Source organism: Dipodomys merriami, unplaced genomic scaffold, assembly GCF_024711535.1.
Source record: "Dipodomys merriami isolate MVZ:Mamm:240054 unplaced genomic scaffold, mDipMer1.0.p SCAF_34, whole genome shotgun sequence".
In the NCBI taxonomy this organism is placed as follows: domain Eukaryota; kingdom Metazoa; phylum Chordata; class Mammalia; order Rodentia; family Heteromyidae; genus Dipodomys; species Dipodomys merriami.
In genome coordinates this window covers 5,897,773-5,922,496 of record NW_027204937.1, presented here as the reverse complement: position 1 = coordinate 5,922,496, position 24,724 = coordinate 5,897,773, and positions in this window count along the sequence as shown.

Here is a 24,724-nt window from a genome sequence, read left to right as displayed (position 1 = left end):
CATGGTTGAGTAACTTTCTTAATATTAACCAACAATTTCAAAACAGACAAGATTCAAACTTATATCTATTTGTCTGAAAAGCTAGGATCTGTTTCTAATGACTTGCTGTGTCAATATCTCTTGGTGCAAACTGGGACCAACCTTCTGATCTTGTAATTCTCATGGTACCTTGCAAAAAATTAATGTTAGCTCAATTGTGGGAGGCATAGGAATGGATGGATTAGGAGAGTGGTTTTAGCACCAGACAGATCCAGGCTTTGGATGATGTAATTCTTCCCATATCAGCTTCTCCACCTCCATGAGTCTATGAGAGGGCTTAGCATAGTGCCTAGACTGTGGGAATGTTCAGAAAGGGGTAGGGAATACTGAAATGATTGCTACTCTATCTTGATCTATCAAGGCAAAATATGTATTAGCTTAACATTTGGCACTAATATTTTTTATTAGAAAACAACTGTCTTTGGGGGAAAAACCCTAAATACTTCTTTAAAGGAAGTTGAATTTTGGAGGGCATGAGAGTTGTGAGCTCAACTGTCAGCAACTTTCCAGAGAATTGTTCAAACAGTTGCATCTGTGAAGAAATAGAATGCTGTGTTTTTCTCCTGTCAGGGAGAAAAAAAGAACAAGTTGGAGAGAATTAAGAGATCTGAGACTGAGTTGGAGGAAGGAAGTCTCAGTGAAGTGTTATTGAAGCATTTGAAATCTGCTCTTGAAATAATCCTTCTTTTTTCTTTGCAGTGTTGAGGTTTGAACACAGGGCCTCATGTTTACTAGGCAGGCACTCTACCACTTGAATCATGCCCCCAGCTCTTTTGCTTTAGTTGCTTTGTAGGTGGGGTCTCATGTTTCTACTCAGGCCATCCTGGACTATAATCCTCTCTTGCTTCTGCTTCTCAGGAAGCTAGAACGACAGACATGGACCCCCACACCTAGTGTATTGCGTGAGATAGGAGTTCTTGATGATTATTTTTCCTGCTCTGTCTGGCCTTGAATGGTAATCTTCCCAATCTCTGCCTTTGGAGTAGCTGAAATTATAGTAATGTACTATCATACAGGTCAAGAGATGATCCCACATTTACATCTAGTGCTTACAATGATGTGATGTTGCTGCAGCATTGCTCTCTCTTCTTCCTTCCATACTCCAGAAGTATCTTCAAAAAAATCTGCTGAACCCACAACCGTTTTTCACCAACCTTAAAATAAATACAACAGTCTTTTATACAACTAGGTGGACACAGATCTGGTGAGAAATGGCACTTACAAAAGGAGCCTGGAAACCTGGGTAGCAATGAGAACACAGCATCCTCTGAGAGTCCTCAGAAATCTTTAGATGTTGATAGAATTACAAGTGAGGATTTACACTGATTAGAAACAGCTGAGGGACCCCTACATTTGGTTCAGCTTTGCTGTCCCCAGTCCTTTGCATGCATTACATGCTCAGTAGGAATCTGTTGGATTGCTGAAAAGAACACTAAAGAAAAAACCCTCTATATTTGGCCCATATCTAATTATGGCAAAGTTCACAGAAGAGAGAGATCCATGTGCTCCTGAAAGTGGGGGAATGAAGGAAGAAGTTTTGTTCAGAAAGTGTCACCCAGACACCTTGGACAGCTGACCTAACAGTGAGTTGTATTGCTGCCTCTGTGTGATAGAAGCAGAGGAAGAATGTTGGTGGAGCTAGTCAGTTGGGTCTTCTGCTCTAGGTTAGTGCTGCATTTGCTATTTTGAGCATCTCTGGAAGATAAAAGTGGATACAAACAGCCTGTGGTCAGAATAGAATGGTGCTTTTACCCTCATAAAGGAGAGAATTAATGAGTTCCTTTTGGATAGGGGCCCCTGACTTCAAGATCTGTGTGTAGGTGGCCTGACTAACACAGAAGAGGAGGAGCATGGCCCGTATCTACAAACGAGATGGGATTTAGCCACACACTGGTCACTTGCCTCTTGCCTAGGAAAGGGCACCTTGGATGCCTCTCAGTTGGAAGATATTATCTCCAGATGGAGTCCTCTGCCTGCTGGCAAAGTCAGCAGCATTATTTGGTAATATTTTGATGTGCTATTTATGTGGAAAGAGGCTTTATTGACATATCTTTCATGTCAAGCGCAAACAGCTCTAACTTTCCTTACAGAAAGGGACTATGGGAAAGAAGGTGGCAAATCTTGGAAAGGTGTTTGCAGGGGAAGAATGGGCTGAGCATGGGCTGGTACCCAACACCTCCAGTCCTAGCCAGAGAGTGGAGGCCTAGGCTTGATTTGCATTCAGGCTGCATCGCTGGCTGGTGAAACTGGACTCACTTGTCATTGTGACAAATCTGGCAAAAGCTCCAGACAATGACCAGGAAAACATGGCCCAGGGCAGGATGGGGGCAGGGAGGGCTTGGGAGAATTAGCTGTAGGTTTTATATCCTGCATTTGCTTCTTCATTGTCTCCATTTGGGAAACAATATGAGACAAGTAAGCCAAGAGGTTCACATTATTGTAGTGACCCCGAAAAACTTGCACATGGCTGCTAGGAAATGTGGGCCTGCCCTCCATGCAGCATTTGTTTTAGGCATTTAGCTTCCCTATAGTTTCAAGCACAAATTCACTTGCTCATTCGTATTCATATTCGTGTGCTCTCTCTCTCTCTCTCTCTCTCTCTCTCTCTCTCTCTCTCTCTCTCTCTCTCTCTCTCTCTCTCTCTTTCTCTCTCTCTTTAGTCAGCACAAATTTGGAGGCAGAACCAAACCCTGTAATAGCATATCTTACGCTGCTATCAATTTTCCGCCAGAAGAACATTTTGGGACACAAAGTCCTTTGCCTATTTCCAGAAGCTCGATTCAATGACATTACATGAATGACTACAGCGCGATAGCATGTTCTGCACCGTTTCAAATTGTAGCCTAAAAAAAGGGAAGAACTTGGATCAGGGCCAGAGCATAATGATTTCAGTTCTTAAGGAAACCCAGCAACCATTACACCACATTCAATATTTTCTTGCTGTGGAAATTTAAGAATCGACTCTAATCAAAAACTCACTGCCCCCCCCCATCTCCCTCCCCAATCCTCGATTTTGCTATGGTTCCTCTTACTAGCTGGCCTCCCACGTCTGTTTTGGCTTAAAAAAATAAATAAGTTTACAATATGTTTTTTAAAAATTGGACTGAACCAGACAATTGTATATTTTAGAAAACGAAGGCAAAATGTAAAACAGGCTAATCATGATTCCAAATTCAATCTTCGGGTCTCTAATTGATCCCATCCCAAAGGTAACATTCTATGCTAATTGACATGCTGAGGTGGTTACAATTATGTAAAATAAAACTGGGCCTGTTGGAAAACTCCATGTCTTCTTGGAGAACAGGAGATGGCCAGCTTTTATAATAGTTGATTGCAAAAGGATGTAACCACTTTGCTCCTATTTCCTCTTTGGTTTGGCCCTTGTGCTTGTGTCGCGAGGTCCTCTCCCTTCCCACTGTAAAGAAAGGATTGAGCTCTAAGGGAATCGGATGATTTGATGCCATTATATTTTCCTTGGGGTTGAGGGAGACATGGAAAGAAGGGGTCCCCTTTTCAAGGATAATTTTATAAGTTAGTTGTTAGAGTGAGATGGCAAGAAAAACAGAGCGGCGGGGGGAGGGGGGTGGCGGAGAGGATAAAACCTAATGTTTCCATATTTGTTAGCAGACTGTTTTTCTGGGCGATTGTGACCACACGCACGGGCTCCTGCTTAGTCTCGATAGGAAACAGATGGCAGCAAGAAGGCCGAGAGCATGGAGATCACACGAAGCTGGGTTGAGAGGATGGAGCCACAGCCCTTGCTGATTCTGTAGGGTCTGAATAAATCATCAGAGATGGCCAGAAGGAGCTCTCACCCTCTCAGAGATCCCCTCCATCCTTCTCCTCCCTGTGGCGAGCACCCGGAATGGGAGGCCAGGGCTCCCTGGTGCGAGGCTGATGTGGAGGAGGCAGGAAGGCAGGAGGCCTGTTTATGCAATCAAGAGAGGCAGAGGCTTTCTTCAATGGTGGGGAACACCTGTGCCTCTTGGCATCTTGCCTCTCTGGATGGGTGAATGGAACGAGCCACGTGCATACACGGTGATTAGTATTATTCTCTCCTTCCTATTCACCAGTGATACGAGTGAGTTAATACTGCTTCTTCACTTCACCGGCTTTTCTACCTTTCCAAAATCTTGTCCATCAGTGTCCACACTGGCCCTGTTGTATGGGTGGTTGCTATGGATTTTTAAAGGTGCCATCTCTGATTTACATCGTAGCTGGAGTCATAAAAATTCACATTGTGACTTGTCTGCCTAGTCCTTTTGTGGCTCCCTAGAAGTGCCGAGTGGAGCACAATGGATGCTACTTACTCGTTTGTGTAATTATTTGCTTAATACCTACTTTGTCTGCCAGTTTCCTCTTGTATCTGTGGCATGGAACACTATGCCAGACACTGGGTATGGGGCCTGGGTAAGGATTTGTTATTTGAATGCAAAGGTCCTGTGCATCAAAGCAGACTGCCACCTACAGGGCATTAGACAATTCCCTCAGCAAACTATCCATGCTTAAGGCAATGTTAATCACCTACTGTAGGCCCAGACACAAACAACATAGTAACAGAAGCACTCTTTGGGCCCAACATCTGGTCTGAAAAAGGCTTTAGCATCTGATCTGAAGGCTCTCGAGGCAATAATTGTCTGATAAGTGGAGAACATTGTATTTTGTTCTTGCTTTTCATGGACCCTTTGTACCTCAGGGCTGCAGGAGTTTTAGACCACCTTATTCATCAAACTAAGTTTACAGAAAAACAATAGCAACAACAACAACAAAAAACACCCCTAAACCTGGAGAAGTTACTACTCCCTGAACTACCCATACTCAATTCTAGGCAGGACAACAAGGAGAACCAAGTCATCATACTCTTGAGCGCTCTCTCTAGTGCGTATGTCAGATGGCTGCAGAGATAAGTACAATAGAGTTTGGATCGATGATCTGATGTTAAGATGATTTGGTCTAGCCAGAGACTCTTGTGCCATATTGGGTCTGAACTTCAGGTGGATTTGAGAAATAAACAGATTCTTTCCATGGCTCCTCTTTAAATCCATCTTACTTTTACAATGCTCCTACTCTAATCCATTCCCTATTTTGGTGTATTCAAGGTCTCCAGGAGAACAGGGGGTCAGGAGAAAGTCTGTAATAAAGGATAAAAGTCTGGTCAAAAAGGTCTAGGCTCAGTCTAAGCTCTACTGCTTCCTTGCTTTAGGAATTGGAGCCATCCTCTGATCTTTCAGAGCCTCAGTTTCCCCATGACATTATAAGTAGAGGAGTAAAACTTATGAACAGTTCCTGCCATGCCACAGAAGCTTAGTGGATACCCAGTGCCTTTTCCTTCCCATAATTCTTTTATCTTCTCAAAACTCACACCTTCTGTGCCAGACTCAGCTTCATAACGTATACCACTGCAGTTTACCCCTTCCTTTCTCCCTCTCTACATGTATCTCAAGATGATGTGTGCACTTAAACAGAATCTTTCTACAATGGTTCAGATCTTATCATCTATATAAGGTTTTATATACTATGTAGCAAATATGCATGAAGAATATACACTGTTCTTATATAATTTTTTGTCAAAAAGCTTAATAAAATACTATGGTAGCAGATTAAATCCAAAGGACATGGTTGTTAGATATGGTTTGGACTCTCATATTCGAAGCTACCAATGATATGTCTTAGGGGAGGCTACTTTATGTTTGGAAGTTTTCACTTTTATCTCCTGTAAAATAGGATTGATAGTTTTTACTTTTTATGACTGTAGTCAGGATTAGATGGAATGATGGCCCAGTGCCTGGTACAAAGGCTTTTGGGAAAAAAAATCTGAGGCCTTTTCTTTTTACCTGGTGGAGTTTGAGATATGGTATATATAACCCCAACAACTATTCACTGAAGGACATAAAATTTCTGGATGTTAAAGGATTGATTTTACTGTGGGAATTGGTGGAGAAGAGGGTTGTGTTCCTCTCTCCCCCAAAACATGTCCTGAATTATTTAATATGCCAAGAATTGGAGATATTGTGTGTTTTCAGTGAGTCATTGAGATCTCTCAAGTGATTCTCAGTCACCATCCAAACAACCAGAATTGTTTATTGGATTTATAATTTATGGCCAACAAGGCAAGAGGTTTACACTAAAAGCTACATGGGTGTTCAAGTGAAAACTTTCTCAAGGTAGAGTTATTTTTTTAGAGGGCTTGTGAGACATCATTTCTAGGAGGTACTAGCCTGTGAAGACATCCTTGAAGGAAAGGTGACCCATCTTCTTTGAGAAGACTGTTGATGGAAAGGTAGGAAGGGTGGGCCTTGCCCGTTGTGGTGATACACTCCTGTAATCTCAGTACTCAGGAGGCTGAGGTAGGAGGATTACTAGTTTAAGGTCAGTCTTGGTTATATAGTCAGAGCTTATCTAAAAAAAAATCCAAACCAAGGTAGGCACTGGTGGCTCCTACATGTAATCCTAGTTGCTTGGGAGGCTGAGATCTGAGGATGGTGATTCAAAGCCAGGCCGGGCAGAAAAATCCTCATGAGACTCTTATCTCCAATTAACTACTCAAAAACTGGATGTGGAACTTTGGCTCCAAGTAGTAGAGTGCTAGCCGTTAGTGAAAGAGCTCAGGAACAGTGCCCAGGCACTGAGTTCAACCCCTAAAACCAACCAACCAACAAACAAAAATTCCAAACAAAACTGAACCAAACCAAGCCAAACAAACAGACACCAAAACTAAAGAAACACCAACCACCTCATTGACACCAAAGTGTAGGAATACTGAAATGATTCTAAGGGTTTTTCTGGTTGCCAAATTGTTCATCCTACTAGAAGCTTGTGGCTTATGGCTGACTAGAAACTGTCCATAAATGACATTAACTAACTTAGTTATTTGTAACTTCAAAAAATCTTGGCTATCTTTTTGAATTCTACCATATTGCTTATAGTAGTACAAGGGTTGCTGTAAAGCATCAAAATAGAAAAGCCATTGATAGATGGATAAAGGAACAACAAATCTTGCCTTGGCCAACCAACCAATCAATCAATCTTTCAGTCATTTGCTCATTCATGTCTTAAGCTCAGATGCGCCAATGATTGTTTTTGGTCAGTGGCACAGCAAGGGAAAAAATGATGCTTACAGCTCTCTCTATCTCTCCTATAAGAATTTTTAAGAGCACCAACTTTTGGTGACTTCACACACTAGTTCCAGAAATGTATATCTGCCCTTATTTCCACTGCATATGCCTGTATCTGATGTCATGAATATGATATATAAAACATAATCACACTCTCTAGTTTCCTGTTTAGTGTATTAGTCAGTATAGTATACAGAGAATTTTAATACTTAGAGGTATGCTATGATATGATTTCCGGAATCAGAAAAGGGAAATTGAAACCTGATTGTGGTCGCAGGAAGTCTTCTCGGAAGAAGTGACATCCAAGATGAGGCTTGGAGTCTGAGTCTGAGGATAATTTGGGTAAAGTGAGAAACTATTGTGTGCTAGGCACTGACATAGGTATTCATGATAGTATTGATAAAGGAATTAAAGTTATTATATGATGAAGAAAACAAGACTGCTTTCAAAAAAATGTCTTTCTAGTAGGGAAAGTCACAGGCAGGGAGAACACCAAATACTAAGAACTGGTAGTGTATTTAGGGAGCAACGTATCATTTAGTATGATTAGAATCTAGGGTCTGAGCAGAAGGAAGATCTGTCTGAGAAGGAAAGACAAACATGAGGACACAAAGGGCCTTGTATGGAAGGCTAAGGAGGATAAGCTTTTCCCTGAGAAGGAAGCAGGAAGTCATTGGAGAGTTTTAGGAAAGGAGCCCTGTGATTATTGTCAACTCCAATGACATTTCCCCCTACAAACACAATCTCACTGTGGACCCCCCTTCTCCTAGTTATGTCCCCTTAGGTAGCAATGAGAGAGATATATTTATCTGGGAATAAAATATTGCAATGGAAACACACAGTAAACGCTGCATATCTTCAAAGAGGTTGAAATAAAAAGAAAAATGTAAAGGTTAAAAAAAAGAAATCAAGGCAGAAGCTGGCGTTAGCTCATTGGTGGAGGTCCTGTGGATGGTTGCAGATTTAAAGAATGTTAAAGGTAAACTTTGTAACAACAATCTGTGCTTACATGTAAGGTATGTGCAGCATGGAGTTATAGGGCAGGTAGACCTGCGAAGACTCTTTATAGGGCTTTTAGAAAATCCTGAAATAGTATTTATTCCAGACAGGTAGGCAAAATCCTTCTCCCTTCATTACTTCTTGACTCTTAATTTTATTCGACAGGCATGTGTGTATCTTTCACACAAGATTCCCCTCTTAGAAAAACAAACAAACACCTCTAACCACAGAAATGAAAAATTCTGGCAATAGAAATGGAAATCAATTAGAGGGAGGAACTCTTTGCAACACTGGAAAAAGTATGTAATCCTTGAAGCCTCAGTTGTTTTGATGTGAAAAGGGTACAGTATCTATTTAGTAGGGTTGTTGCACTGTTGAATATAGCACATGACTTTGGGCTTATTTGGCCTTATTAACTCTTGGTGGTTTAAGGTGATTCCTTTTTTAAGAAGGCCAGACACTGAATGGATTTCAGGGGACACCTTGGGAAGAGGATTTAGGGTAGTATTGGGCTGGACTAGGGTTCGGATAGAAGTTAGATATAAACATTCAGTCCTTGACTCAGAGGAAAATTAATGGCTGCTGTGTGTCTAAGGATTGTTGCAGGAGAGAAGTATAAGAGTAGGGAGAGATAGAAAAAAATTGCTACTTGGAGACAAATAACAAACCTTCTGTCAAACTGGAAAAAAGCTTTGTTCCAACGTAAGCATCCTGGGAATCTCAAAATGTGTTTGTGGCACAGTAAGAAAGGGATCTGGAGAAGACAAGAGAGATCTACATAGCTGTACAGAAAATGGGATTCTGGGGGCTTTGGGAAGACAGAAAAATCTGGGGTAGGTGAGCAGAGGGAAGAATGGCCAAAGGCAAGGGCTTCTGTGAAGGTGCACAGTGAGAAATTCCCAATTGCAGGTATGGCTGGAAACTTTGTAAAACAGGGATGTCTAATTGCCTAAGAGTGATTTAGTTTATTTGTCATTCTGTTCTGTTTTGTAACTACCCCTCACTGTCTTCTTAAATTCACTGTGAAAAAAAAAAAACCTCCTGCAAATCAAGGAAAAGAGGTGGGACTTTGTATTTGAGTCAGCACAGAAACAAAAGACAGCACAGGAATATTGTCTAGATTCAGCAGGAACAAAATATCTGAGTAGTAAGAAATCAGAAGTAGATAAATTCTGGCCTCAGGCATCTGGGATAAGAATTACCTTTGCAGCTTAGCAGTGTGATTCGAATCTGGAAGGGATGAAGGGTTCTCAGGTGACATCTGAGTTGCATATGGGATTTATCTTGACCATTCCAAGAAGCACAGAGACTCTGGGAAAGTATATGTGGCCTTTTGCAGAAAGTACTACACAAGCACCTAAATTACAAATTTACTTATTTGTATCCACATCTTAAAAAAAATTCTGCCTACCTACTGACCCATCCATCCATCCACCCATTCAACGCCCTGCCATCATTCCTCTTACTGCTGTTTGGAACCCAAACTAATAAAGTGAAAACACCAGTAAATCTCTCTCACCTTAGAATTTCCACTGGAAAATGTGGAACTGTTGAACTGTTGACTATTTTGGCCTCTACTTGTTTTATTGAAGAGTTTCCTGATAGTTAAGCTGAACTGCCAATAACATCATCCTGAACTAATGTGGTTGGCTTCTTCTTTCTCAGTTTATGGTCTAGATATGGATTTAGGAATTTAAGATTTATCTAGAATCCATTTCTGCCCATTTAAAGAAGTGGTTAAATAACATAAACTATATTTCAAATCCTCTTAGCTTGAGCTGAATCTATAATATTTCCCCTTTAACTATTGAGATGGGTTTAGCTATTTGGAAGATTATGTGTTCAGCCATTAAAAGAAAATGAACTTTTTTCTTTTTTAAAGGATCTCCCTCATATTTATTATCCATGTACATTTTATATGAAGCTATTCAGATGGATTGCCTTTATTTCATTAGAGAGGTTCTAAGGCTTCCAATATGGGATCGAACAAGTTGTGGTGAACAGATCATTGGATTACAACTCCATGAATCGGATCCTGGAATTTAACTCCAAGGCCCCAATGATCCTGAAAAATAAGTGGAGGCCAAGTTTCTGGGATGGAATTTTGAATGTCGAAATCCGTCGTATGGGAGCTTGAAGTTCTATAATGAAACTAAGGCCAACTCTAGCAAGGCAATGCAGAGAGAAGCATCTGGGAGAGGCGGCGATCGGCTTGCCTTCCTGTCCCTACAGTGTTTTAATCCCCCAGGTGCGGCCATTAATCTGCACCTGTAGGCCCAGTCCTGCCTCAAAGTCTGAATCTAGTCCTGTCCCTCGTTAAGGAGACTTTAAAGAACCCTAGGCCCTTAGTTCAATCAACTAATGACTGTTACCCGAAGATTCAGGTTTGCAATCTGATTCCCTTAGATTTTTAGGGCACACTCCATCCTGATCTGGTTTTCTGTCTGAAATAGTTTGCTGGGAACCACATGCATATCTTGATATTGTCAATGCTGTTGAGAGACATTACTAAAGCCAGGATACCACTTAGAATGGACGCTTCCAAGTTTTAGCCACTTCTCTGCCTACATTTTCCCTCTTTCAAACATCATCTTCATTTGTGCCCTTTAGTTAGGGTTGGCCTGATGTTTGAATCCTTGTTCATTTTCATCTCTCATTGGAAACTTGTGTGAACCAGCCATTGAACAAACTCGCTGGATAAACTGATGAATAAAACTTGATTGGAAGTGGAAAGGGATGGTAGGGGAAAAACAAGGGAGGGGGTAGCAATGTTGGATAGAAAATGGACCTCATTACCTTGCTCATGTAACTGTAACCCCCCTATATAGTATCTTCACAATAAAAAAATATATAAAAGACTTGACCTCTGGGAATTGGCATCCACACAGATGCTGGAAATGTCTCAGGATATTGACAAAGGCATAGGAATGGACACCAATTTGAAAGGAACTCAGCAAAGCAAGATTTTACTTCTGTAGAAGGGCCTGGTATTGACCAGAAGCCAAGTAAGCAAGTGCACTGGGTGGGCAGTTCACCCAGTTTTTAACTCTAATGGGTTACTCCCTTTCTTTCTGCTTGTTCAGAACTTAGGTTGATAATCTTGCATGATTGGCTAGTTAAAAGGGGGTTAAAAGTTTATCTGAGCAATCAACCAAAGCTAAGACACCTGGCCAAAACTTGTGAGGAAAAACAGTTCTTAATCAGCTGGCACACTACCATTTCGGCCCTGCCTCCAGCCTCCAGAAAAACAATTCATATAACAAGATGTGGCTCAACTGAAATAGTTTCTTGTAAGATGGCAGCTGCTATTAAAATGGTGCTTATGTCAATCAATCACTTTGGCAGAAAAGATTTTTAGCTATCACACAGAGAAGAGAGCTGTGGAAACAAAACAGAACACCAGGTAAGGGCAAGAATGGCGATGATTCCTGGGGGCTTATGGATGGCTCCAGGGAGGAGAAAACTTAACCTTAAAGACTGAGTAGGAGTTAATGGCATAGAGTTTAAATGAACATGTCAGCAAAGGAGCAATGGAGAGCATGTGTGTGTGGATACATTTCAAGCAACCAGGAAAAAGTTAAGTGTCGGATGGGTGGGAGGTGAAGCTAATGAAGTGGTTAGGAGTTAGACAAATAATGACCTTGAGTACAATCATAGCAACTGGTGAGAGGAGAGAAAAATAACCAACGGTGAGTCAGAAAATATGTTATTAATAACACCAAATGCAGTGTTTAGATTACATATGTAAAATAGCTATCATTTAAATAAATGAGTGTTTCTAACATCTCTGGTCAGGTATTTGGGAATTGGGTTAAACAGAGCCAGAGTTGTCAGAGACTGTGGTGTGTTGATGTGGTGCTTTGTGACTAGGATGTTCCCAAATATATTTGAATACTACCTAGAGACCTGGGATCAACTCTGGGCAGGCCCGTCAGCTCCTGAGCCTTCAGCCAATCAGGGCCATGGATTTTCACGGACAGCACCTGTGTTGCTTTCCACGCGTGATGGTGTTCTGAGCATAAGGCTGCTTATCTCCAGATCTCACAGATCTCCACTACAGAAGACACAGAGCAAAAGTAACTTTGAAATTAAAAAAAAAAATCTCATACTAGCATCCTTCCTGCTGGCCCTGTTGTGATTTTGCACCAAGGGTGCGTTTTAATCACTGGAATGTGCTATACAGCCCAACCAGATTGAAAAGTAACAACCCCTCACTTACCATTTGGAGATGTGACGGAAGTGCCAGAAGTTAAACTCTGAGGACTAAATGCAAGCACAGAAACTCCCTACCCTCTCTTGAAGAAGCTCATTAGTTTCTGCTTTCTCGCATTCTGTTTGTTGTGGCCTACTGCCAAAAATGGAGACAGCAAAGATAATAAGTGAGAGTTATAAATAGGTGAAGAGCGGTTAGGTTGTAGGGTACCCCAGAAAGCTGGGGGAGTGGCCCAGGTAGGTAGAACCAGGCAGGAAGAACAGAAACAGAAGCAAAAATAAAAGAGCGCAAACTCTACCCAGAGACACACAGACAGAATGACAGAGGCAAAGGAACAGAGGGAAACAGAGGGAGACAGGGACACAGTAGATGAGAGACATTGTACAGAACTTGGACAGCAAGAATGAGGGGAAGGGGGAGAAAGACAAAGAGGAAGACTTGGGAGACAGGGTATGCTGAATCGATCTCTACCAGGGATCAGTAGGGCAGGTTCAAAGGTGAAGGCTTTTGACTTCTGGGGAAGGTCAGGGGCCCAGTCACTCATGTGAATCACTCTACAGTCTTTCCACAGTTAGGAGTGGGAAATTGAACTTCATGTGACTTTCAAACTCAGTCATGAGAGTGACAAGTAGGACGCCTTCAATGTGGTCAGTCATCAACCAGGATCCTGCCGCTGCCCTCTAATCAATGCTTAAAGAAGTTTATGGGGTGCACTTGCCTGTCCCCTCTTACTGATCAAGCAAGCTGAGGGGCTTTCGTCAACTTGGGCTTCCACCTTGTCAGGTACAAGATGTCACTAAGCCTTGTTTGCATGCTCAGGCCCTGTGTCTTCATAGATAAGAGCCGGGGTGTGATTCATAGGTGATTGCATGGTTGATTGACGCGTGGTGGCATCATTTCCTGTCTTCCTGAGTTTTCCTGAAGCCTTACTGCTCCTCTCTGCATCTGGGGAAGGATTGAGCTGTCCTGCCCGTCGGGCACCACAGAGGAACAGGGCCTTGTTCCTTCTCTAGAGAAATTCACTTCTCCTGGGAGAGGCAGGTGAGAACCTCAGCAGCAAGTCTCAAAACCAGGGATCCCAGTTTGCCTCAGCTAGTCAGGCTGAGCTGGAAGGATCCTTGTATGTGCAGAGGCCTTGACAAATGCTACAATGTTGAGGCAGACTTTGGTCTGAAAGGAAATGTCAAGGGGGAAAAAAAGGAAAAGAAAGGAAAGAAAACTAGCATTTACTCTGGTGCCAGGCACTGTCCCATATGTTATGTTACTGAATCCACAAAGTAACCCTAGCAGATGGCTATTTTTATCCTCACAGGTTTTTTTTTTTTATTGTTGTTGTTTTTTAGAAAGTTCCAAAAGGTTAAGGGATCCAGGCCAAGGAGCCACAGCTAGTCAGTGACAGTTGCTAGCCTGGACCTGTTTTCCCCCTGCCTTAGATTTCTCGTCTCGGGAGGCCTCATGAAATTCACCAGGAGACAAAGAGCTGCCACTAATATCCTAACATCGAGGCAGGCCCTCAACACAGCCAGGCTCTGGCTGCCAACAGCAAGGTCCCCCTCCCATCCCCATCCCGACATAAATGTATGTTTCAACAATGAGGTTTTCTCTGCAAGTTAGTGATTTTATGGCTCTCAGCAAAAATCTGTGACACCAGATGTTAAATGCAGCAGGAGAAAGTTATTTTCATCATTGGTGAAATCTTGCACAGTGCACTGAGTCTGGTCACATATCTGACTGCAGGCAACATGTGATCTGATTTCTATTCACAGAGAGAGAGGCCCAGCCAGGGCTGTTAGGGACTTGCATGACTGTTTGGGCCTCTGGGTGTTGGGAAAAGGGTCAGCTCAGTCTGAGACTTCTCCTGTGACTGGCTGGTAAAGAACACCTGGCGTTGTCTGGGGGTGCAGGCCTCTTGGCCTTGGGTACAGGCCAGAAATCTCACAATTATTTTCAAGGGGCTTGAATATAATGCTCTTGGAGTTTGTTCACCCTGGTTCCCTTACGTCCTGGCTGGTGGGTAGTGGTAACCTCTCCTCTGTTTCACTTCTATTTTCTCTGCTTGCTCTTATCAACGGTTCAATCCTATCTGGGCTCCTGGACCGATCTTTTCAGTGACAGGAACTACGCGGTTGGACCACATGTAATCATGAAATCATAAAATTAACCTTTGTTGTTGTGGTTGTTGTGAAAGAAATGACAGCTAAATACTGGCAATCGCCTATCTTTCCTGGAAGTGTGTCAATAACTGTGTTAATCAGTTTTCTATCTGCTAACAAGATACCTGAGCTAATCACATAAAAAAGAAGAAAGGTTTGTTTTGACTCCTAGTTTTGGAGGTGTTCGGTCCAATGGATAGATGGTGCCATTGTGTGAGAGAGCATGTTATGGTTGTGAGCGTGTGGTGGAGTAAGCTGCTTACCTATGGAGACAAGGGTCTACATCCAATATCCCCTTCAGAGCCTCTTTTCTCTGTCCAACCCCTACTCCATGCCTGAAATCTTCCACTAAACCCCATCTTTGAATATTTCCAACATCTCTCAATACCACTAACCTAAGGCATAGGCCTTTAGTGAATGTACCTTTAAATGAATGTTCCTTTAAATGGATGGCATTTTAGATCCCAACGATAGAAACAACCTGAGTATTACAGCCACACTTGTTTTGTACTGTAAATTAAGGTGCTGCTGGTACTTGGATAATAGGGCTGTTGAAAGGTTCAACTGGAGAGGTTTATAGAGATACTTAGAACATTGGTGAGCTCACACTCCGGGCTTGATGTAATGCAGAAGCTGATAGGTTATGGTCACTACTGCCCCAAGTTCTTTATCCTATTTGCCCACAAATGAAGCCTTGCAACAAACTCCTCCTTGAAGGTTCCTTATTCTATTTTCCATGATTTACATCTATCTGGAACCCAAGTCCAGGAGCCAGGTTCCTACCACAAAGACTGTTTCTAGTCCCAGGATGACGCCTGTGATTCTTGCCATTCCAACCATTGCCCAAGTGAAGGGCACCTTTCATTATCTGATTGCTTCAGCAAAGCTAGCTTCTGGGCTGGGTGAGTTCCTTCATAGAGCTAAGCAGGTTTTAGGTTTGCTTTCCACTGTACCTATGAAACGGGACAGCAGTGTCTTGGGGGAGGGGAAGGGTGGACAACCATTCACTCAAGCTGGGCCTTATATGGCAGTGTACTTTGCTGACTCCAAAGGCCTGGTTCTCAGTTCTATAAATTTAGAAATGTGGCATTTGTTCTTAAAGTCAAAAGAGAGCAGGGTTTCAGGATGGATTCTTACTAGCTTTGTGTGTGAGCTGATCTAATTTCTTCATTTTTCAATGAGAAACAGAATTGCCAAAGGGGCAGAAATGTTTAGGTCAGCACATGATCTGCCTGTAGGAAAATGTGCAGGGAAAGTTTATGGGATGCTTGGTAAAGAATGGATCTGAGAAAGGGAATTGAATGTTGCAACATGACCCTTTCTCTTTGGTGAACACCATCTTCCATCCCACATGGTCATGCTATTTGATATTATTAGCCAGCAATCAGCCTTCTGAAATAGAATTAAGCCTCAGTTTTGCTTTCCTGTGATTATCCAAGTCATAATTTAATGCAATCCAATGGGACAACTATTTACTATGCACCTATGAAGGGGAATAAGATTTTCTAGGTTGTATTAAATTCAGTCTCTTCAATGAAATTTAAATTGGAAAATATTCATTGAGCTTGGCCCTGTCTTAGGACACTGAGGATACAGTGGTGGGGAGCCTTTATCTTTTAGTCCTGTTAGGGGGATTAAGTTAGTAATCAAGCAATTCCAAAACTGTGTGGAAGGGTTAAGAACACAGAGACATACACAGGGATGTGGGAGAACTTAAGAAAGCATGAGGTCTACATTTTTTCCTAGAAGTGACATCTGGTCTTGGGCCCCCAAAGTCAGTAAGAGCAGGAGGAGAAGTACATGCAAAAATGTGTACCTGCGTTTTTGCACATGCATGCAAGTATGTGAGTTTCTGGGTATATGTGTTTGTGTGTGCTTATGATCCTGGCACAATGGGGACGCAGTTGGGGAGAATTAGCAGTGGCTAGAGTGGTGACATGGGCCAGGCTCAAGACAACAAGATGTATGTGTGTCTAGTGCTGAGTTAGAACTTGGTTCTGACAGCAATAGAAACTATAGAAAAGCTAAAGCAGGCCACGGACTACTCTTACCTGCTTTAGAAATATTATTCTGATTCTTGTGAGATTTTGGAGGATGCAGAGATCCCTTTGCTAATATTTTACACTTACATGCAGCATAGCATTTCTGCTCCATATGACTAAATCCCCCCCGCCCACAATGTTTATGGATTTTCTATTTTATCTTATCCATTATTTCTAAATTTATGTTGGGATATGTGTTGGGGGAACACCTGAATGGCAGATGATTGTTTCCCCTTTTCCTTCCTGTCTATTGTTAGAAGTGGATCATATCATCTATCCTTGAAACTAGAAATAAAATAAATTGGAATAACACACAAAAAGAGTTATTTGTATTAATGTTACAACACTTTTTTTGGAGGGGGGAATCAGGATGGCCATTAAGATGACTTTCAAAATAAGGATTGTTAACTTTGCATTGGTTGTTCAGGTTACTAAATGATTTCTGTGTGCTGGAGGAGTCCAGTGTGTAAATGACCAAGCCATCTCTAAATAAAAGGTCATTGATTAATGGAACAGTCTCTGGGGAAGGCAATGATAATCCTGTTAGAGAAGTCAGCATGTCCTAATTGACTTACAAGTCTCAAGAGCAGAGCAGGCCACTCCTTCCCTTTCTGTCAGCAGACCTAGAGAAGCAAAGCAGACAGCTTCTTCTGGAACTTGCTTCTCCTCCCTAGGACTAGGGGGAACTTGACCCTGGCCTGAATACCAGGTCACCTGCCCAGTCAGGACTTCCACAGTGAGGTTGGCTAAGGGAACAAAATGTAACTTCTTAGTATTTACAGAGTCTTTTTCCACTATTGTCCTGGCTTTGACATTCAGAAGCACACTTTGCTGGAATTTATATATAACACACAATAGAGTGGTATCTTAACTTTACATTTTATCAAGTAAAAGTGTTGTGTCACATGGTCTGCGTACACGCACACTTTGTGTGTGTGTGTGTGTGTGTGTGTGTGTGTGTGTGTGTGTGTGTGTGTGTACAGAAAGGGCATACAGCTCTCAATGAGACTAGTTCTGGTCAAGCCTGGAAAACAGGCAACCTTAACTCTTTTAATGCCTCAACTACCTTGGCTGTGTGGTCTCCATCTTTGCTTTTTTCCTTTGACCCATTTCAGCCCTTCACTTATTTACTTTTTCCCTTGTGTCTCCGCCTCCTCCTCTTTCTTCTCCCATGCCTCTTCTTCTTTTTCTCTCTCCTTTCCCACTCCCTACTCCTTTTAGGAAAAACCAGGAAGCTGTAACTTAAGCCTATTCCATAAGCATTTATACAGTACCAACTATGAATTATTACAACTGGGATAAGAAAAATGAATGAGGCCTAGGACACTATTCCAAAGACAACACACAAACAATTGTTCTAGAAGGTGGAATGTTTTGGGGGTCATTAGGAAGTAGGACAAGTCACAAACATTTAATAAATAGCATTAACCAGATACTTTCTGCACATTATTTCTTTAAATTTCTTATGAAAGATACATTATATGCAAAGGCCAGTTTCAGGGGAGACAAATAACTTGACCAGTGTCACAAAGCTTGGAAGTCTCATTTGGCTCTGTAATCTGTGCATATTTCATCTGAGTTTTAGTATCCGGAGAGTTTGCTGGAAGGGGACTTTCAGTAAGTCTTCATAGAGGATTATCCCAGAGATAGACATGCTAGAGTATGATGCTAATAATTTTATATTTAAAAACTCAGACTTTGAAGTGGGATAGGTTTTTTCAATCAGAGAGAGGAAATATAAAAGGAGAATTGTCATATGACTCTCAAATGAGAGAAAGAATCAAATAGAGAATTTTGCTATGAAAATTGAGTTTCTTGGTTATAGCTTGATATATTGGTGGGGGGGGGGGTAGGAAAGGAGGGAAGCCAGATTTGAAATCATATGATCCCAGGTTCAAGCCCTAGTGCCATCATATTTATTTGTGTAATCTTTGGCAAAAACAACCTGTCTGATGCTTAGTTTCTATATCTGTAAAATGGAACTCAAAATATCTGTGAAGATTAAATATGTGATGTTTGTAATACATCTTGTAATGGTGGCCTGCAGCCAATGCTAGCAGTGTTTAGGATAAACAGCCCACATTGGGTACCAACCACCAAGCTAAGTGAAGAAAGAAGGGAATTTCCAGATTCCACACAGGTGTGGAAGCAAGCATTGTTCCTTTATTTATTTTTGAATTTAATTGTTTCATTGTTATTATTATCTCGTGTTCCTGGGGTCTACACTCACGGTCTTGTGTTCCTGAATTATGAGACTCCTAACTTCTGTTCCTGAGTAGCTGGGATTGCAAGAATAACTCATGGCACCTGTCCCTAAATCCTGCTCCTTTAAGAACATATTACTTGGTCATGTGACTGTTTGGACTTTTTTACTAAAAGCTTTAACAGGAGTTGGTTTCTTAAGAAGGTAGTTTTAGGAGTAATTATTATCTTTGATGCTTACTTGGAGGGCTTGCTCCTTTTTAAACTTGTGGTATGGTAGGGAAACGAGGGACCCACTAGAATTGCATGATGGAGAGTTTGTTAAGTGCTGTGGTGTCTTGTAGCAAAATCACTGTGTTTGGCAGAAGGCCTATGATGTGCACATCTAGAAATCTGAGGGAACAGGTCTGTGGAACGCTGGAAAATGGACAGAGATTCTCAGAGTCAGGCCAGTGGCTCCATCCTGTGAAAGATGGTAGAAACACTGTGGGCACTGGAGAAATGGAACATGATATTGTGTTTATTTGTTGATTTCCTCATTTCAAGGCCAAAGCTTATAAGAGAAGAATGAATGCTTCGCAATTCTGTAAAGCCATATCATGTTGCTGTCAAAGCCACCCAGCTACTTTGAGGTATAGTAAGGCTTCTGTACTTGATTTGCCTTCTTTTGGCCCACCTGTCCTACCTCATTTGCTGCTACCCTTTGAGCCTTTGGTACCAGTGAGGTTAAGCTTTCCTGCTTTCTGAGAATAATCCAGGTCTGCTTCTGCCATGAGCCCTGCCATGGGCCTCTTGCCTAGACCATACTTTCCTGACGACCTTGTTTAACAGTGCACCTCGCAGGCCTTGCACCCCACCCCCCACACTCTCTTACCTGATTTATTTTGCCTGTAGCATTTATGACCTTCTAATGTTGTGAGGGGGCTGGTTTTGCTGCCACATTCCTACAGGGCCTTAACTCTGAGTACCTCAAAATGTGATCTTATTTAAAGACAGAGTCTTTATATAAGTCATCAAGTTAAAATGAAGTTTGTTAGGGTGGGCCCTAATCAAATGTGATTAGGGTCTCTACGGCAAGGGAAAATGTGGATGCAGAGAAATCCACCAGGGGAAGACAGTGTGAAGAGACACAGGAGAAGATGGTTAGTGGGTATCTACAAGCTAGGGAGAGAGGCCTGTGGTGGCTCTTAGAGAGCGTCAGCCCCTGATAACACCTTGACTTTGCCATCCAGCCTCTTGGTGAGATAACCAATTCCTGCCTGCCTGCCTTCCTGCCTTCCTGCCTCCCTGCCTCCCTGCCTCCCTCCCTCCTCCCTCCCTCCTTCCTCTCTCTCTCTCTCTCTCTCTCTTTCTTTCTTTCTTTCTTTCTTTCTTTCTTTCTTTCTTTCTTTCTTTCTTTCTTTCTTTCTTTCTTCCTTTCTTCCTTCCTTCCTTTCTTCCTTTCTTCCTTTCTTCTTTTCTTCCTTTCTTCCTTTCCTTATCTTTTCTTTTTGGACACAAGGTATATTTTAGACCAGGCTAGTTTGGAACTGAGGCTAAGCCTCAGTCCCTCAAATTTCTTGCTTCAGTCTCTAGGGTACCAGGATTATAGGCATGAACCACCACACCTGGCAGAGACAATGTTTACTGTTGTCTAAGCTATCTAGTCTATGATACTTTTTTCTTTCAGCAGCCCTAACAAATAAATATACATTCTCTGTGACTGACTACCTGAAAATTAAATTTACCCTCTGCCTTCCCTAGCTGGGATGTAGGCTCCACTAGGGAGATGTGAGTTTTGGTTTCATTCATTGCTGTGAGGCCAGGAGCAGAACTAAAACCTGGTGCATATATTTGGTGTCCAATGAAAATTTGTCAAGTGAATTTTTTTCAGAAGACATAAAGCAAATAAACCTATATTTAGGTTAGGAATGGAAAGGTCTCTGTTTTGCCTGTTTGGTCTTTGTGAAGGGTGAGAGCCTTGGGTTGTAGAGAGTGTCTTCATTCTGATCAGGATTGGGTAATCTGAGCCATTTTGGGGGAGACCTTTAAGGAGAGAAGGTGCAGCCCTCATCAGTGTTCAGAGAATCGCTCCAGATGGAGCATTTAGCACAAGGCTCAGGATCCAGTTACACTCGACCGAGCTGCAACCAGCACTAATAAGGCCCGAAGGCCTAATCGGCCGTCCTGTGGTGAGGCTGTGTGGGAAGAGGCTCCCAACAAGATTATTCTCTTGATGGTTAGCTTGGCAGGAGTGGGTAGTGTTGGAAGTGGATTGAACTGAGAGGAGTGCGAAGCAGGGGCTCATGTGGAAATTCTGGGCTCACCAGCCAGTTTCTAAAAGAGAGTTGCCTTCCCTTTTTGTTAAGGGAAAAACAGAATAGTCTTCCAGTGACACAGAGGGTCTTCCAAACTGTCATTGGCTCTTCTAGATTTTTTAGCCCTGAAACCTCTAGTATTTGCTTAGCAGTAACGCCTTCTCTAAATTCTCTGTGTTCTTCCTCACCTCTTTGCTCTGGTTTATCTGATCCATGATCAGAATTGTCCTCTTCTTTTATGCTAGAGTCCTTCTCCTTGAAGTTTTCCCTACCTTTACAACCTGTCCTGCTCAGCCCCACTTTTTTTTTCTTCTTCAGGTATCTCCTTCCTGCCTGCGTTTTTTTCTTTTTGCCTAACTAGGTTACAGGTTCCTGATTCTAAGAGATACTTTGCTGCTCTCAGGGCTCAGCAGGTGCCCAGTATATAGTAACTCTCAATAAACTTGACTAGATATTTATTCATTTGCTTCAGAGTCTCCTTATTGGACACCCAAGCTGGTGATGTGGAGAGTTGAGCAGTGATCTAGTCAGGCTAATGCTAACAAGGAGCGACACTATACAGTCAGCATTCTACATGGAGTAGTCTTTCTTCTTCAGTAAGATTTGTTTCATCTGGATAATTACCTTCACTTGCTACCAGACTTAGCCTATACCAACTCAGCACAAATCATCAGAGGTTTGGCCAGTCTAAGAATTGGTTAATTGAAAGCTCAACTGATTACAGAACACAGCAGGCCCAAGAGAAAATGCTAAGGACCCCTTTGTTCCAGGTGTCCTGGGAGAGGCTCCGCCCCTTGGGGCATCCCATCCTCCCCAAAGGCTGAAAGGAGCCACCACACTGTCATTCTGTCTTTGCCAGCTGTTTCCCTTGCTGACAGCACACACACCCTTTGTGGGGCTCTGGCGTTTCCTCTCCTTCCTAAGTACCTCCCCCAAGACTCTCCAGGGATGGCAGCAGGGCAGGAATGAATACAGCAACAGGACAGCTCAGTCTCTCTCTTTGTTAGTGCATATAATTCTCCCTGTGTTCATGACACACAAGGAAGTTTGTAAGAAACTGAAATTTACAATCTGGGAATTTCACAATGGATGACATCTGCTGGTTGATTTTGTGAACATGAGCCTTATTTTGGGAGAGGGCAACTGAGGGATCAAAGGACAGGGCTGCATATTTTGTATGGACATGATGGCCAATCTGAGGTTAGGACACAGGTCTTCTACTGTCTGCAGTGTTATCTGCTCTCTGAGGTTGCCTTGGAGATCACTGATGCAGGATCACAGGCAAGGACTCCACACTATGCAGAGAAAGGTTTGTCTCCCTATGTAGGATTGGATCCACGTGAGCAGGCTTGCCTCCATTGCCCCTTCAGTCTTATTGTGTACCTTCATCTCCCTTGTTAATAAAACTCTAGTCACCTTGGCCTTCTATTTCCAAACTCTTTCCCATCTCTGTGCCTTCATGTACATGATTCCCAAATTCAGAATCATCTTTGGCTTGTGTAATGCATCTTTGGTTTGGATAATGCAACTCATTCTGTAAGTTTCAGTTTAGACTTAGATTTTGGATACAGTAGGGCTCATCTGCCTCTCTGCTAACCTGTTAGAACTTCTATATTATAGAGAGCCTACAAAGTTACTGCTCAGGCAGGTTTGGGATGTGTGTATACTTAAATTTCCATTCAGGGCAACTGAGATTCAGAGAGATCCGGTACTTGCCTAAGGTCATCCAGACCCAGTCTGTGCTGGGTCCAAAGCTGAATAGTATTAATACAATAATTCTTTTACAATATTTCCACTGTAAGTCGGGTGTTTGTTTTCTATTTCAGAAATGTCATAATATCAAGCTGGGAGGGTAGTTCAGGTAGTAGAGCAAGTACTAGCAAGTACATGCCTAGCAAGTACATGACTCTGAGTTCCAAACTCATTTCCATCACCAAAGAAAAAAAGTTTTGTTGTACTCTTTATACAGCAGATACTTCAGGCTTTAACTTTTCCAAGATAGGCACATCAAATTAGAAAAGCCAACTTTTGCCCCAAACTTTGCTCTCTCTCAAATTAGAGCTTTACATTCCATATCCACTCTTGGACCCATCCTAAAGATGCACTCTTTGGAGTTCACAGGCTCTCCAGAAACCTTGATTGTTTGGAGGAGAAGAAAAACATTAGAAAAAAAAACAGTAAAAAAAATCCATTTACCATGAATCCTGTTTTCCCTTTCCTTGTTTTAATTTTACTCGAGTAACTGAGAACAAAGCTCATTTCACTGAAATATCAAAATGTTCTGGTGCCAGGGATCCCAATGAGACTCTGTTTTCCAATCACTTGCTTATAGTTAAGTGGAGACAGTTAAAACCCCCTAATTACTGAGCTGGTGGGTCCCTCTGACACCTGTAAGACATTTGGTGCAGTGCAGGAAGTAATGCTTCCTTTCCAGTTTACATCACCATTTAATCTAATTATTCCTTCCAGGTTAGCTTTCACATATTCCATCAAAGAAGAGATTGCTCATTTCCTTGGGAAACTGTATACGTCCCGTGTAATGCTATTTTTCGCCTCTCGTAAGTAATCTGAGATTTCCTAACCTATTCTCCCTACTGTATTCTCTGGTTAATGTATAAACTTGGGCAAAGTTTCCTGACAGAGAAGTCGAGAGGGTCTCACCTGGGGGACTAGCATTTACATTTCAGGAACTTGAGAGCTCAAAGGGGCCTTTCACATTGTCGGTCTTAAGTCTCTTGTTTGCTAACTGAGGAAACTGAGGCCCAGGCAGGGGCGGTTGATCACTCAGCAAACTTCCTGAGCTTCTGGAGTGGAGCACGAGGTTCTGGGAAAGAGGAGCAGGACAAGGAAAAAGCCACTGCCCTCAGGGAGCATGTGTCCAGAGAGGCCAGAAAGGGCTTGTAATGGAAAGTAGTGAAAGGCACACATCCACGTGCAGACCAAGTATGGACTTTTACAATTACTTTAATGGAAGAATCTCTAAATAAGTGGCACCAAAAATGAATCATAAGGATTGAAAATGTTTCGCTGTGTGAAGAGGGCTGAAAGAACATTCTAGGTGGAGAGAACTGATATGTGGACAGAGTAAGGGAGAACTGTCCTGAGCAATCTGAACTGACAGGGGGAGAAACCAAAGAGGCAGGAGGACAGGCCCTGGTCCACGAAATGAGCGCACACTTAAGAATATCTGCTTGGAGTATGGAGGTTCCTCAAAAGTCTTCACATAGATCTCCCCTATGATCCAGCAATCCCACTTTTGGGCATTTACCCAAATGTTTACAAACAAGACCACACTAAAGCTACCAGCACAACTATGTTTATTGCAGCATTATTTACCATAGCTAAGATATGGAACCAACCCAGATGCCCCTCAGTAGATGAATGGATCAAGAAAATGTGGTATATATACACAATGGAATTCTATGCCTCCATCAGAAAGAATGACATTGCCCCATTTGTTAGGAAATGGAAAGGTTTGGAAAAAATTATATTAAGTGAAGTAAGCCAGGCCCAAAGAAGCATAGGTCCCATGGTTTCCCTTATTTGCAATATCTAGTATAGGTATGAGTCAAGCGGAAAAGGTCAGATAATGTGATGTTAGGAAAATGAACCCTTAAATATGTATTTTAATGTTTTCGTTTCTTTCATGCATGTGTTTCTAACG